The sequence below is a fragment of the Ictidomys tridecemlineatus genome, chromosome 1, assembly GCF_052094955.1.
Source record: "Ictidomys tridecemlineatus isolate mIctTri1 chromosome 1, mIctTri1.hap1, whole genome shotgun sequence".
NCBI lineage: Eukaryota > Metazoa > Chordata > Mammalia > Rodentia > Sciuridae > Ictidomys > Ictidomys tridecemlineatus.
In genome coordinates, this window is record NC_135477.1 from 118,363,103 (window position 1) to 118,376,166 (window position 13,064).

The window sequence follows — 13,064 nt, forward strand, 5'->3', positions numbered from 1 at the left end:
ATGAATGGAGAAAGAAACTGTGGTACATATACACAATGGAATATTACTCAGCAATAAAAGAGAATAAAATCATGGCATTTGCAGGTAAATGGATGAAGTTGGAGGATATAATGCTAAGTGAAGTAAGCCAATCTCAAAAAACCAAAGGTCAAATGTTTTATCTGATAAATGGATAGTGATTCATAATGGGGGTGGAGGAGGAACTTTGAATAGGGACAAGGGATGAGGGTAGGAATGAGATGGACATCATTATCCTAAGTACATGTACGAAGATATAAATGGTGTGACTCTACTTTGCGTACAACCAGAGAAATGAAAAATTATGCTCCATTTGTATATTATGAACTGAAATGCACTCTGCTGTTATGTATAACAAATTAGAACAAATAAATATATGAATTCTTTAAAAAAGGCTATATATGACAAACCTAAAGCCAACATCATAGTGAAGGGGAAAGACTGAAAATATTTCCTTTAAAATCTGGAACAAGACAAGGATGTCCACTCTTACCAGCTTTATTTATTATAGTCCTAGAAACTCTGGCCAGAACAATTAGGCAAGAGAAGGAAGGTAAAAGGGATAAAAATAGGAAAGAAAGAAGTCAAATTATTACTTTTTACAGATGATATGATCCTATACTAGAAGATCCAAAAAGTTCCACTCAAGACTGCTAGAGCTAATGAATTGAACAAAGTAGCAGGATACAAAATCAACATATAAAAATTAATAGCAGATTCATTACTGGTGTATAGGAAAGCTAAGGAAAGAAATCAGGAAAACAATCCTGTTTGAAAGGAAGAGAATGAAAGAAAGAACAAATGAATAAAAGGAAAGTAAGAAAGGGAAAGGAGGGGGGGAAAGGACATAGAGCTGACTGACAGGGCAACCGAGTCACAGGGATTTATTAAAAAAAAAAAAAAACTAGTGGTGTCAGATTAGGTGGTTTTCAGGCCTGTAATCCCAGCAACTTGGAAGGCTGAGGCAGGAAGAGTCTAAGTTTGAGGCCAGGCTCAGCAACTTAACAAGATCCTAAATTACTTAGCAAGACCCTGTCTCAAAATAAAAAATAAAAAATAAAGGGCTGGGGATGTGGATCAATTGTAAGCACCTCTGGATTTAATACTTAGTACCAAAACAAACAAACAAAAATCTGGTGAAGTCAAAATATAAAATTAACATACAAAAATCAATGGTTTTTCTATAAACCAATAACATATTTACTGAAAAAGAAATCAGGAAAATAATTTCATTCACAAAAGCCCCCACCAAAATAAAATACCTAGGAATAAATCCTACCAAGGAGGTAAAAGACCTCTACAATGAAAATTACAGAACACTGAGGAAAGAAATTGAAGAAGATGGAAAGGCTTCCCATGTTCATGAGTAGGTAAAAGTTAATATTTGAATGACTATATTATTGAAAGCAGTATACAGATTCAATGCAATCCCCATCAAAATACCAATGATATTCTTTATAAAACTAGAAAACAGTCCTAAAATCCATTGGGGAAAATAAAATACCCAGAATACCCAAAACAATTCTAAGCCAAAAACTAATGCTGGAGTTATTATAATACCTCACTTCAAATTATACTACAGAGCTATATGACACAAACTGCATGATACTGGCATAAAAACATACACAGACCAACCGTACAAAATAGGAGACACAGAGACAAACCACACAGACACAGTCATCTGATCCTTGACAAACGTGCCAAAAATACATATTGGAAAAAAAGACAACCTTTTAAACAAATGGTTCTAAGAAAATTGTACATCCACATGTACAAGAATGAAACTAGATTCCTATCACTCTCTCTTCACAAATGTCAACTCAAAATGGATCAAAGACCTAAGAAAATGTAGAGCCAACACTCCAACATATAGGCACAAGTAATGACTTCCTCAATAGGACCACTAACCCTCAGGAAATAACACTAAGAATTAATAAATGAGATGTCATCAAATTAGAAAACTTCTGCACAGCTAAAGGAGAATGAAGGGAGAACCTACAGAATGGGAAAAAAAATCCTTGCTAGCTACTCTTCTGACAGAGGATTAATATCCACAACTCTCAAAGAAAGAACTCTCAAAACACCACCAAAAAAAAAAATATGACCCAATCAATAAATGGGCAAATGAACTAAACATACAATTCTCAAAAAGAAAAAAATAGAACCAGGCATAGTGGCACACGCCTATAATCCCAGAGACTCAGGAGGCTGAGGCAGGAGGATCATAGGTTAAAGGACAGCCTCAGCAACTTAGGTCTTGTCTCAAAACAAAAAATAATAATAATAAAAGAATAGGATGAGGATGTGGCTCAGTGGTTAAGTACCCGTGAGTTCAATCCCGGGTGCCAAAAAAAAAAAAAAAAAGAAGAAAATAGATATAGCCAACAAATATATGACAAACTGTTCTATACCTTTAGCAATTAGGGAAATGCACCATAACTGCACTGAGAGCCAGGTGCAGTGGCATCCCTGCAGCTCAGAGGCCGAGACAAGAGGATCTAGAGTTCAAAACCAGCCTCAGCAATGGAGAGAGGCACTAAGCAACTCGGTGAGACTCTCTCTAAATAAAATACAAAACAGGACTAGGAATGTGGCAGTGGTTGAGTGACCCTGAGTTCAATCCCCAGTACCAAAAGAAAACCCCCAAACCCAGAACTGCATTGAGCTTTTTATCTCACTCCTGTAAGAACAGCCATCAGCAATACAAATAACAATAAATAATGGCAAGGATAGGGAGGGAAATAGGAACACTTTTACATTGTTGGTGGGATTGTAAATTACTACAGCCATTATGGAAATCAATATGAAGGTTCCTTAAGAGACTAGGAATAGAACCACCATATAACCCAGCTATATTATTCCTTGGTAATTATCCAAATAATTAATTATTCTTATTAATTAAAGGCAGCATACTATACCATGTTTATGGCAGCACAATTCACAATAGCCAAAACTTCAACACATCTGGATAAAGAAATGGATCTGGAGACTATCATGATAAGTGAAATAAGCCAATCCCAAAAAAACCAACGGGCGAATGTTTTCTCTGATATGTGGATGTTAACACACAACAAGTGTGAGTGGAAGGAATGGAAATTCACTGGATTAGACAAAGGAGAATGAAGGGAAGGGAAATGGGATAGGAAAAGGAAAGAGTGGAAAGAATCAGACAAAACTTTCCTGTGTACGTTTGTGAATAAACCACAATGAATCTCCACATCCTGTACAACCACAAGACTGGGATCCTAAATAGAATAAGATATACTCCACGTTTGTATAAATATACTCTGTCATGTATATCTAAAAAGAACAAATAAAATTAAGAAATGTCATTTTTATAAACATTGGAGCTTTATTCAGCCATAAAGAAGAATAAAATGTCATTTTCTGATAAATAGATGGAACTAGAGGACACTATAAGTAAAAAAAGCAAACTCAGAAAGTCAAGGTTGCATGTTTTTTTCTTATATGTGGAAGCTAGAGAGGAAAAAGTGGGGAAAAAGTGTGAAAATAGAAGGGAGACCAGTAGAATCGGGGAAAGGAACCAGGGGGTGGGAAGAGCAAAGAGAAAGGGGAAATATTTGGGAATGTTATGGACCAAATTATATTATTATATTGTGTGCATGTACTAATGATCCCATTCAGCATAATTATAAAGCACCGATAAAAAATATAAGGAAAAAATGTCAATTCGCCCTCATATTCAATGGCAAAATAGGACTTTCTTTTTAAATATTTTTTTAGTTGTTGATAGACCTTTATTTTATTCATTTACTTATACGTGGTGCTGAGAATCGAACCCAGTGCCTCATACGTATCAGGCAAGCGCTCCACCATTGAGCCACAATTCCAGCCCCCAAACTAGGACTTTCTTTTGTTAAAGGTCCAACCACTCCAATGAAGCCATGGGTAGTTCCTTCACTGTTTTTTCTTGCAACTCTGCTCCAGTATCCCTAGGCTTGGCCAGCAGCAGATCTCAGTGAATTTTAAGAATTCTGCCAGAGAAAACTATTTTTCTGAAGTACACATTTACATTAATCCAAAATGGAGAATTAAGTGACTACTTCCCCGCCACCCCCATCCCTCCCATCCCTCCCAGCCTCACATATGCTAGGCAAGCACTCTACCACTGGGCTACACTCCCAGCATTTTTTTTTTTTTTTGAGACAGGGTCTTACTGGCCTTGAACCTGCAATCCTTCTGCCTCAGTCTCCTGAATACCTGGAATTACAGGCATGTGCTATCACTCCAGGCAAGTGACTGCATTTTTCACTGGCTATATATAGCTTTGTTTCCTCTGCTTAGTGCTGGGTTAATTACAGCAGATCCTGCAGACCATCTCTCAAGTTAACATTTCCCTGTGGAAGCCTTTACATTTTTAATGTCCAAGCTTCATATGTTTTCCTGTGTGCTTATACAGAAAACTCTAGTACATACATAAGCAAAACTCAATACAATAACTAAACAAAATGGTGTGCAATGAAAGTCCTGAGTTGTATTTTTGACAGAATGTTAGAATTTCTTGTGAACATGAAAAAGAGCTTGCAGCTGGGCGCACTGGCGTATGCCTATAGTCACAGTAGCTTTGGAGGCTGAGGCAAGAGGATCACAAATTCAAAGCCAACCTCAGCAAAAGCAGAGCACCAAGCAACTCAGTGAGACTCTGTCTCTAAATAAAATACAAAATAGGGCTGGTGATAGGGCTCAGTGGTTGAGTGCCCCCGAGTTCAGTCCCTTGTAAACCCCTCTCCCCCCAAAGAAGTGCATGCAGAGTGCCAAAGGGGATATGCTACACAATATTATACACCATGCAATCGTTTCTTTCGAACTATATTTATTATTTGAAAAATAGGAATTGTTTTTAGCATCTAATACTGTAATGTAGTATTTGCTACTTGTAGGTAGATATTTTGCTGTGTTGTATTAATATGCTGGAAACTGGTTGAGTGTTTTAGATGACATGTAATATATTTAAATTTTTCTCAATTAAAATAATGGAGTCAGATAGAGTGATGTGAGCCTGTGGTTCCAGCTACTCCAGAGGTTAAGGCAAGAGGATTGCTTGAGCCCAGGAGTTTAAGACCAGCATAGGCAAAATAGCAAGAAGACACATCAAAAACAGAAAAGAGGCTCCTGGATGGTATTCCTACACAGAATGTCAGATTTTCAGGAATGAATTACGCCCACATCAGAACCACAGCTTCAAGGTGAAGTGAAAATGACTCCCTGGTTTAAGGATCAGGAGAGGCAGGGTCTTTTTCTTTTGAGTCAAATTTCTCTTCAATAGAGTTTCAGGGAAGTCACAAATTGATGAAAGCATATTAGAGAGGAGGAGTAGTACCAAGTCTTAAAGTTCTTAACTATGGTTGAATATCTCTGAAACATTATCAACCTCTGTAGAAGAGGCCAACCCTTCGGCAATCCAGCGAGGCTGATTATTTTTTCTGAGTGAAGTAAAGCAAGATCACCAGAGTCAAGAATCTGTATTTTTGTACCTCTCCTTTGTGATTACTTTGTAGGCCACACTCCAGATTTAATTCAGTACTTTCTGGTATCCTCTAGCTATTCTCTAGAGACAATAAAATAATTACTGTTCTCTACCTACCTCCTTAACATTTTCCAGTTCTCAAATGAAATCATATTAAAAATCAAGTTAATTACTACAAAACTCTCAAAGTGATATTCAGAGGCCAGCTTTTTTGACTCCCTCTTCTTAATCTATACAACTCTTCTACAGCCCAGGAACACCCTGAGTTTATTAGAATCGCCCACGCAGATCTGGCTGTTCTTTTCACCAAGCTTCCCCAGAATGCCAGCCTTCAATTCTCCCAAGGACAACCACATGCCCACTCTTGCCTGCAGCTCAGACAAAGAGCAAATATGATTTTAACTGGATCCTTTTGACTACCAGCACTGCACAATGAACTCAAAGTACAATACACCAGACAATTATGTCTGTGATTCCAATGCTAGCACCATCCAGTTTTCCTCCAGAAGAGATATATCCAAGATAGACATATACTTATCACATGCAGGGACTATCCTGGTCAGAACAGAGTTCATGTCACAAAAAAATATATATATATATTACAACACTTATTTCCTAATATTTTGCAATGACTTGATCAGAAACCTAAGTCTTAGAAAGCCTTTGCAATGTTGTCACAAGACTAGCAACAGGCTAAATTTAAAAGTAATTGCTCAAGATGAGTGAGGTGCTGCATGTTGTAATCCTAGCTACTCGGAAGGCTAAGGCAAGAAAACCAATTGAGCTCAAGTGTTCCAGGCCAGGGGTGGAGTTACAGCTCAGTGGAACAGTGCTTGCATAGCAAGTATGGGGTACTGGGTTCGACTCTCAGCACCACATATAAATAAAATAAAGGTCCACTTGACCACTATAAAAATATTGGGGTTAAAAAAAAAGATTCCAGATCAGCATGGACAACATAGCAAGATTCTATCTCAAGGGGGAAAAATTGCTCAGCTGCACAAAAACTAAAAAAGAAAATGTTAAGGGGAAGTTTTCCCTGTATGGCCTCTCACAAAGAATAAATGAGAAATGTTATACTGTCAGTGGGAGGAATAGCACGGGTGACTATCTGGATTAGGACTTAAATCTTCCTGAGTTTGGGCTGGGGTTGTGGCTCAGCCATATAGCGCTCGCCTAGCACATGTGAGGTCCTGGGTTCAATCCTCAGCACTACATAAAAATAAATAAATAAAGGTATTGTGTCCAACTACAACTAAAAAATATTAAAAAAAAAAATCTTCCCGAGTTTACTTGGATATGAGGTATCCCCTAAAACTCCTGTGTTAATGCAGCAATGTTCAGAGGTAAAGTGATTGAACTATGAGAGCTGTAGCCTAATTCATCCATCCTAATTTAAATAGACTGGTGACTGTGGGCAGATGGGGTGTGGCTGGAAGAGACAGGTCATTGCTGATATGTCCTAGAAGGGTTATTCTTCCCCCTGGCACTTCCCCTGCCTCTCTCAGCTTCCTGACCCTGCCATGAGCTGAAGAGTTTTCCCCACTGGACATTTCCACCATGATGTGCTGCCTTACCTTGGGCCCACAGCAATGGAATCAACCACCTATGGACCCAGACCTCTGAAACTGTAAGCCCCAAATAAAATTCTCCTCCTCTAAGTTGTTCTTGTTGTGTATTTTGGTCATAGCACACGGAGCTGACTAACATGTTACCCAATCTTGTTTCTAGAAATAAATCTAGAAATGGGTAAATTGAGGTAATGGGTAAATATGAGGCACAAGAATATTTACTGCAACATTATTTATAATAGCAAGACAAATGACTCTCATTAAGGAAATGGGTAAATTAGCTATAATAGATTACAGAGCTATATCAAAGAATACTGAATAACATGAAAAAACTCTTTAATATTGTATCAATTGAAAATGAGAGATACAAAAATGTGGTCTCAATCACATGTAAGTGGTTAAGACAAATATATGTTCTGAGTATAAACTTACATACCCATACCAATACACTTGTACACTTAAAAAAAAAAAAAAAGGACTATCCCGAGATATTAACAGTGATAGGATTACATGTTATTTTCTTCCCTAAAACATGCCCTGCCTTAATGAAATAATATGGCAGCAAGGACTTTGTTTTAGTCACCAAGTGTCCCCTAGACTTAGAACAGAATCTGGCACATATGGGTTCTAAATAAATATCTGCTGAATAAAGGAATAAACATGAATTTCCTAATCAGAGAAAAGAGGTCTTTAAATTTATTTTTCACTGGGCATGGTGGGACACCCTTGTAATCCCAGTAACTTGGGAGGATGAGGCAGGAAGATTGCAAGTTCAAGACCCTGTCTCAAAATAAAAAGGGCTGAAGATATAGCTTAGTGGAAGAGTGGCCTTGGATTCAATCCCCAGCACCATCCACGTATGTGGTGGTGGGGGTGGATTTTCAACACCCCTCCTCAAGGACAAATATCACAGCAAAGCTTGGGACATGCATGATCCAGTTTTTAGCTAGTTTCTTAAAACAAGCTTTTATGCCTAGCCACTGGTTCCTCCGATTTTCACCCAATCTTACAAAGGCTGCTTTATAAATTGAAAAAAAAAAAAACCCACATTAATTTTGCAAAAGATAAAATATTAAACATCCTCACTTGAAGATCTCTTTTTCACCTGGTAATTGTTGTATGACATAGATAAGGTATATGCTAGTTCTTAAAATGTGAAATTGTCCAAAAACGACTATAGACTTTATAATTCAGGCTTTTTCTCAATCTGTTCACTGAAGCCACTCAGAATATGCCATTACCTCAGGAAGAAAGCATTTTGATTGCCAGCATTAATTTTTAATCATCTCAACTATATTATCTATTTGGAACATACAGTAAATTCACTCTCATCGACATCATAATGCCATGCAGCTGGAGACTAATGGATGTACATTCATTTTACTATTAAGGAAGAAAATTTGCTACAAAGCAACTTTTTAAATGTACTTCCAAATTAGATATAGATGATTCAGTGATTGTCTCTCTTTTGGGGAGTGGGGGGTGCTAAGGATTGGACCCAGGGCCTTGTGAATGCTAGGAAAGCACTCTGCTACTGAGCTACTCCATAGGCCTCTAGTGACTATCTCTTATTCTGGACTTTGTCCCTGTCTCTGTGGTTTCCATTAATAAAGGTGATCAGGAGCAGACTAGAAGTAATGCTTGCTCATATTTGGAAGCTTGAGATCAGATACTGCTGCTGGAAGTGGTTTTGCAGACAGGATCCTAGATGCTGCAGAAAGCAGAAAGGTTGTTGGAAAAAAGTTTCTTTCCATTAGATAATTGTACTGTGAGGTTAATGCCATGAGATGGATCTTATTGAAGGCTTCAAAATTATCTTAAATTTAAAATATGCCACATGTAAATTAAAGATTATAAATACATATACATATATATTTTTTGGTATCAGGGATTAAACTCAAACTCAGAGGCACTTACCTACTGAGCCACATTTCCAGCCCTTCTTCATTTTTTGAGACAGTTGCTTACAGCCTCACTAATTGCTGAGGCTGGCTTTGAACTTGAGATTCTCCTGCCTCAGCCTCCAAAAGCTGCTGAGATTACAGGCATGTGCCATCACACTCAGTTTATAAAAATATTTTTACAAATGCTAAATATCTTTGAATGACAAAAACACACAAAAATCCAGCAATCTTTGAAATCTTAAATCTTTCCACAGACCAATTTTCTTCTGTTTCTTTTGAGAGGAAATTCTTATCAAGTGTTCTATGATAATGTCATTAAAAATGAACACAATCTATACAGATCATGTTTTCATTTAATCTTTTAAACTTTTTTATTTACCTTATCTTTTTAAAACAGTGTTGTACTATATGTAATGTTTTATAATTTTTCATAATGAATGAATTATGTAGAAATTTATTTATTTATACACATGGATCTATTTCAGTCCACATTATTCCACTTAACAGTACAGATATTCTATTAATTATTTACCTATCGATAGACTTACCAGTTCATAATTTTTAGTTATAACAAGTTTCTGCAATTAATATCTCTGTGCAACCATTATACCCTATGAATATTTCCTTAGAATTGAATTAAGTATCATTTTAAAAAACTGTCAAGTGGTTCCATAAAAAGGCCATTCTAGGCCAGGTGTGGTACCTCATGTTTATAATGCCAGCATCTTGGGAGGCTGAGGAAGGAGGATCGCAAGCAACTTAGCAAGACCCTCAGCAACTAAGTGAGACCCTGTCTCAAAATTTTTAAAAAAGTGCTGGAGCTCAATGATAAAGTACACTGGGTTCAATACCAAAAACAAACAAAAAAACTATTCTAATTTATACCACTACCTATTAACCAGAACCACTATTACTGAAGCTGCACTCTGAGCTAAAGTGTTTTTCCTCTCTTCCTTCTTTTCAAATTGTAAGCGTGGCTGTCCCCCCACCCCCACATCTTAACGACTAGCAGACTAGACTAGCAGTTGATACAGTTAAAAGAGTTCCCCTTTCATGCACACTCCCTCTTCCCAGGTTACAGTACTGATTCCAATAAAAAGGTAGTCGTACAAGAGACTGGCTGTGACAGACAGCAGGTATACGGACCTTCAAGTGGCAAACCTTGAAACAACCTTATTGTCTTGGATTCACAGATCCAGGATGACACGGTGACCTCAGAACCACATCACTCACTCACAACCCACATTCTAGAGCTGCCTCATTCCTCAGAACTAATGAACTACTCTGGTGTCCGCCTGCCTGAGACTGAGATAACATCCCCACAAAAGAATCTACATAAACTTTGTCTTGGTATTCAACAAGAACAACCCAGGAGCTAGCTGGTTGTCTTCCAACATGCCAGCTTGTTGCTAAAAACTTCTTCTCCCACCACTGTCTCTTGAGTTATTGGCTCTCTCAGGCAGCAGCAGAAAATCGGGCTTTCACAATAACACAACCATATCCATTTCCCTACATATTCATCAATACCAAGTATTTTCAATCTTTAAAATATATGCCAATTGGGGCTGGGGATGTGGCTCAAGAGGTAGCGCACTCGCCTGGCATGCGTGCAGCCCGGGTTCGATCCTCAGCACCACATACAAATAAAGATGTTGTGTCCGCCGAAAACTAAAAAACAAATATTAAAAATTCAAAAAAAAATGTGCCAATTTGATATAGTTCAGTTGGTAGAGTTCTTACCTCACATGCACAAGGCCTTGAGTTCAAACCCCAGCACCAAAAAAAAAAATCTGCCAATTTAATAAACAAAATATGGGATTTCCCTATTTTAAATCACATCACTTCCCAGATCACTAGTTACATGTTCCCTTGGCAAATCATATTTTTTCTTTATATAAATATCTATATAGAACCTTCATTCGTTCTTTTTAATTTGCAAAATGTTTTTAGTGGTGCTGGGGATTGAACCCAGGGCCTTGTGCATACGAGGCAAGCACTCTTTCAACTGAGCTATATTCCAGCCCCTTAACTTGCAGAAATTTTTATATACTCTGGGTATTAGTTCCTTACTTGGTATAAATGTTGTAAATACATCCTCCTAACGTATCATTATTTTAATTTTATTTATGCTGCCCATTTCATAAAGAAACTTAATTTTTTAAAATTTTAGTCAAATTTATCAAATATTTCTCTTTGTGATTTTTGCATTGTCTGGCTTCCATACCTTGAAATTTAAAAAATCACACACACACACATTTCTTATACTCTTTTCTAACTCTGAGGTATTCAGGAATAGATGACCTGTGAGGTGTTAAGGAAAACAGGAAGAGACTAACAAACCGCTTCTTTGCCACCCCTCCTACTCCAGCTTCTGGACCTGTGAATTACAATTCAGGACCATCTCTAATGCTGCTTCAGGATGGCAGCAGGGAGGGTAAAGCCTAGGCTTGAGGAGCTGCCTTGTGGGTAAAGAGTCAGTAACTGGTTCCTCTGCTGCCTAACCTCAGATGTCACCCACCCCTTACCCAGAGCTAAGACCAGCATCGACTGGGTGCGGCCTTCCTCCAGTGCCTGACAGCATCTGAAACCCCTGGAGGAAAATGAGTTTGCAGTCCAAGATAATATGGTATTTTAATGAGTACAACCATTTCAAAAGAAAAACAATATAATCAACTACAGATTCTGTTAGAAGCAAAAAACAACTAACCAATAATTTAAACAGATTTTTAACTACACTAAATGAAACAAAAGAAAATATTAACATAAAATAAGAACAAGAAAACCCTAAAAAGAACCAAGCAAAAATAATTAGGTTTGAAAAATATAGTTGCTGAAACCAAAATCGGAATATATGGAATCAATTACAGAATGGTTATAGTATATCCATGGAATAAATGTGAAAACTGGAAGGTCAGATTGAGAAATCTCCCAGAAAGAAGGAAAGCACAAATAGATTTAAAACAGACGTACACACACACCCCTACTGAGAATTAAAAATCAAGATAATGTCAATATTTATTTATTTATTTTTTAAAGAGAGAGTGAGAGAGGAGAGAGAGAGATAGAGAGAATTTTTAATATTTATTTTTTAGTTCTCGGCGGACACAACATCTTTGTTGGTATGTGGTGCTTAGGATCGAACCCGGGCCGCACGCATGCCAGGCGAGCGCGCTACCGCTTGAGCCATATCCCCAGCCCCAAGATAATGTCAATATAATGGTGAGGGAGACTATGAGACTAAAAGTTGGGTGTGGTGGTGCACGCCTATAATCTCAATAACTCAGGAGGCTGAGGCAGGAGTCCCAAGTTTCAGGCCAGCCTCTAACATGGTAAGACTTTGTCTCAAAATTAAAAAATGAAAAGGGATGGGGATGTAGCTTAATGGTAAAGCATCCCTGAGTTGAATTCCCAGTACCCTCACCCCAAACAGCTAATGTATAAAACGGTAAAAGGTAACTAAACCAAGCATATTCTTTAGAGACATACAGGTAAGTGACAAATTGCCACAAATGAAATGATAGTGATTGGAAGGTGCAAAAATGGTGTTTTTCTTCAAAATCTTATAGAACTATTTGAACCTTTAAACTATGTCATGTGTAGCTTTTATTAAAATGAACACTAATAAAAAGAAGACAACCCAGAAATCCTAAGGGCTAGACATACCACCACTCCTGCTTATTTAGTTTGTGACTGTGGCTCTGAGGACCAGAAGCACTGTTCATATCACATCTACTAACTGGAAGCAGAGCCTCTTCTTGTGGAAGATACCTGAAGATTCACTGAAGACAGACTGTCCCTTTTAGTGAAAAAAGGACTACTCTGCTTATTAAAAGTGTGAACTTTTTCACTTTCACTCACCTCTAGTGCAAGTCAGGAGTTCACAGAAGTCTCACAGGAATAAGTTTCGACTTCATGTCCCTATTCCCCAACTGCTGGTAACTAAGGTTAGTCCTATGACTCACACAAGGTTTGGCAGGGCCAACCCCTGACTATTGCTCTTGCCCACCTCATTAAAATGACTTTCTCAAACAGCCATCTGCACATCTTCTTTCTCCAAACCTATATAAAAAATAAGCATTTTTC

At 37.7% G+C, this 13,064-nt stretch overlaps 1 protein-coding gene across 1 annotated transcript in view; it reads right to left on the minus strand.

The window, feature by feature from the left end:
* Positions 1-13,064, minus strand: part of Reep5 (receptor accessory protein 5) — a 49,697-nt gene that overhangs the window by 11,247 nt on the left and 25,386 nt on the right. The window lies entirely within an intron of this gene.